The sequence below is a fragment of the Botryllus schlosseri genome, chromosome 12, assembly GCF_051294905.1.
Source record: "Botryllus schlosseri isolate E-star chromosome 12, Bs_hap1, whole genome shotgun sequence".
NCBI lineage: Eukaryota > Metazoa > Chordata > Ascidiacea > Stolidobranchia > Styelidae > Botryllus > Botryllus schlosseri.
This window is the reverse complement of record NC_137247.1, coordinates 8,173,826-8,177,509: the sequence shown is the minus strand read 5'-3', so window position 1 is coordinate 8,177,509 and position 3,684 is coordinate 8,173,826. Positions and strand designations below refer to the sequence as shown.

Sequence of the window (3,684 nt, the reverse complement as noted above, 5' to 3'; positions counted from 1 at the left end):
TTGAGTTTTACGTCAACCACCTATTGTAAATTTGAAATAATCCGTTGGAATATAATGTTATTAATTTATTTTAAGCACACTTGTTTTATGTACGATTTTCGCCTGGTAAGCTATTTAGTGCAGTTTCCCGAAAGATTCCGGTAATGGTCTGCCATAATATGTTCAATTGCTCATATCATCTGCCCGGATATCTTTCATTTGTTGTTCTGATGTGTTGGTAGAACCTCTCCCCTTGCTAATCAACAAGATGGTCAGGAAATATATCTAGATGACTGAATAGGAAGTGAACTTTTATGCTCATGTTTGTGCTCAAGTTTTCAATATGCAGATACGAATTTTCGGACCGACTGTTTGAAGTTGGGTGCTTTGTGATCACCTAAAAAGTTTTATTTACTACATCTTAGGAGAAATTACATGCAGTGAAGTGAGTGAACTCTTTCCTAATGTGAAATTGGAATCTTTAATCGGTATTCCAATATACCAGATACCATGCAGTTTCAAGCTTCTCGTTTGATAGGGTAGGTATACCCACTTTGTTGACTCAGCGGAAAATTATCCATTTACCAGTCGAAAGAAATGAGACGCATATGAGTATTGTAGTTAAGCTTTTCAAGGACAAATTTTATAGTTATATACGGCTCTTTAATCTTTGTAGAATGACCATTTGACCAATTGATGCAGGAGAATATGTATTTCCGTTTTTAGGCTTCACAAACTGCTTTTTTGACAAACAAATATTTCGCACCATGTCATAGAGTGACTGAGCACGACATGAGGGTTCCTCATAGTCAATTATCTATTTATGCGCAGCATAAAATTAGAAGAACCTACGATTTTCTTCCTATCAAGTGAAATATTTAGGGATAAATACAGTAATTTTGGGCTTTTTTTTAGGGTATAAATATCTTCTGAGAAAGAGCCAATCTGACAAAGCGAATGAATGTTATATTCGTATTCAGCAACCTCAAAACCCCCAGAAACGGCTCTCAGATGTTCTGCCTATAAATATTTTTTCATTATGTTGACCAGTGTTATTATCACTTTTCTTGTATTTTGAACTATGAGCTGCGCACGATAGCTGACAATATTCTTCAGCAACAAAAGCAGGGGGCAACCTTTTGCTATTCACGCCCGCATTTCATTTACATATGTAGCCTACGGCCGTATTCCAATGCATAATCGTAATGAAATAACTGCACTGTAAAAAATCTGGTAGATTTACTGGGAAATCTCTTTAAATTTTACCACGAATTACCGGTCGCAGCCAATTACTGTACGTAGCTTGTCATTTTACATTTTGATATGTAATATTACCTTAATATAGCTGTAAAGTAAGTTACCAGAATTTCTTCGCAAAATTACTGACAGTTACTCGTTACTGCAGTTTACCGGGCTATTGGCAAAATTGATTAGCATCAAAATCGCTGCAGCCAATGTATACGTAGAACTGAATGTTACTGATATATCATTCTAGAGGTGATGTCACCTGACTGAACCTCGTTTGCGAGACTGGGGTCTGTCATACCGAAATTGTTGGCCCTAGTATCAATTTAAGCTTAGTAGGGTACAAGAAATAACTGACAATCGTAGCTAATGTGGTATACCGTAGCCATATTATATTATAAGGCAACGGCTGTACGGCCAGTCTCGCTGGTTACATTCGTTGTCACGGATAAGGCTGATAAGTTCGAAAATTAGTTCAGGATGTATAATATTGCTCGGGGAAACTAGAAATATCAGCACCGCATGCCCAGCTGACCATTTGTTAATGGCGGACAAGTCGACCAAGGTTACATAAGGTGACTGCTTTTTCTGAGATTCGTAGTAAACAACCAACGCACAACTGTGACATCACAAGCAGCGTCTGGTTAGGTAAGTACAGTAAGTAGTGAACAACACATGGAATATATATCAATTTATACGAAATTTGATGAGAAAAGGGACTATATGCAATGCTAAATGTTTCTGTATGGAAAAAACGACCCAGATCAAACATTATAACGTGGCCAGTAAATATTATGGTGTCATGTGTCAGCGGATGAATACCATTTATTTCGAAATCGCGTTCGAGTGTCGTCTGGCCAGTGGCCATTAGTGAGATTTGAGCAAAGGGTGGAGCGAAGCTTGTTGTGCTTGAAGAAAGTGGACACGGTCGTTGAAGATTCCTAGGAATGCTGAATGGAATACGCATCTTAAAAGGTAATACAGTACTACATAGTATTTGTTACCGTGAATATCTGACTCTGCACACCAGCACTCGATGACTTAGATTTCATGATTGATATATTTCATTCGCAGCATTCTCTGTTCTATTTTGGGATATTTGTCGACTTATATAGTGACCACATACTCCGCTGCGGCGCTGCGGAGGAGTTGAAACTGTTGGCTTGGTAATGTCATTTTCGGGCCATAGCATAGATATGTTTTCATCCACTGCTGGATTTGTTTGCCACACAAGCCACCTTAAATTAGGAACCTTTTGCTTCAATACAGAGATTAAGTCATGAATCTCTGCTATGTCATGTAAAAGGCGGAGCCGTCATCACACAATGTGCCAGTACCGGTACTTCAAAACATGTTATATTTTTGTTAGCCCATTTGTCTTAGTCTTTATAATGTCATGTCCACTGTCCAGGTTAGGAACTTTGCTTTATATAGCGACTAACGCATGAATTCTTTTTAGTGGAACTGCAAGATACTACTTACACAGAAGGAATGAGAACGAGAAAAAGAAACAATTGGAAGTTTGGCCGGTGGTGGAATTAATTCACGTTTTCTTGAGACCACCTGTGTTACTGCATGTCTCCTAAAGAAGAATTAGACCTCCAGCAGCAATATTTTTCCATCGATAACCACTTCATCGTGATATCATGAATGAATATACAGTTTGTTCCAATGTCGATTTGGGGATGTGAAGAAAATGTTGCGATATTTTTGCATCGGGTTGCTTTGCGATAGGTATGGATGTGCGTGAATTTACAAGCTGGTATGTAATCCTGATTTACAGAGACAGCATGTAGGTAGGTAGGCGGTAAAATGACAGTCGCGATCGCAAATGTACAGGAGAACATGTAGATTAGATATACCGGAGGTGACTATAACATTATAGTCTGGCGTGTAAAGTGAGATTACCGGACGAGTGTAAGTTAAATTTACATTGACTAACGGTAATGTTAGATTACCACGAAATGTCTGGCTACCGTGCTTCCAAACATTTCGCGGTAAATCGAGGTTTTTATTTTTTACAGTGTGGAGGCCATCTATCCACGGTAAATTGTCCATGTCCTGTCCATTGCCGCCGTTGTTGTAGTCGTTGTTTGTGGTATTCACGGTGTTCGTGGACTACTATGGTCATCTACACAATTGCCGTTGAACTCCGGACTAATCAATAATTACTCATATAGGCTTACTATGCGCACTTGTGTGCTGCGCGAGTAGTCACGTTGTGAATAGCCAAAGAGGTTGGATTTCTAGTCGCACGAAACGCGAAAACGGTGTATTTCGTCATTGATATGTCGATATTGATATCGTCGGTATAGTGGAAAGATATTGGAGTCGCCCAAACGCAGGCCTACCGGAAATAAATTTCCTTCGTGATGAGGAGAACACGATTACAAATTGGTATTTCTTTATGGGCCGCATCATTTTCCTCTGCTGTTCGCATCTGTACTGTGGGGTGCAGAT

General features: G+C 39.2%; 1 long non-coding RNA gene across 1 annotated transcript; it reads left to right on the top strand.

The window, feature by feature from the left end:
• The first annotated feature begins 1,197 nt into the window (after positions 1–1,197).
• Positions 1,198–2,921, top strand: LOC145452807 (uncharacterized). Its single transcript, XR_013919521.1, has 2 exons — positions 1,198–2,199; positions 2,684–2,921. It is a non-coding gene; the product is annotated as an uncharacterized LOC145452807 (long non-coding RNA).
• The last annotated feature ends 763 nt before the right edge of the window (positions 2,922–3,684 follow it).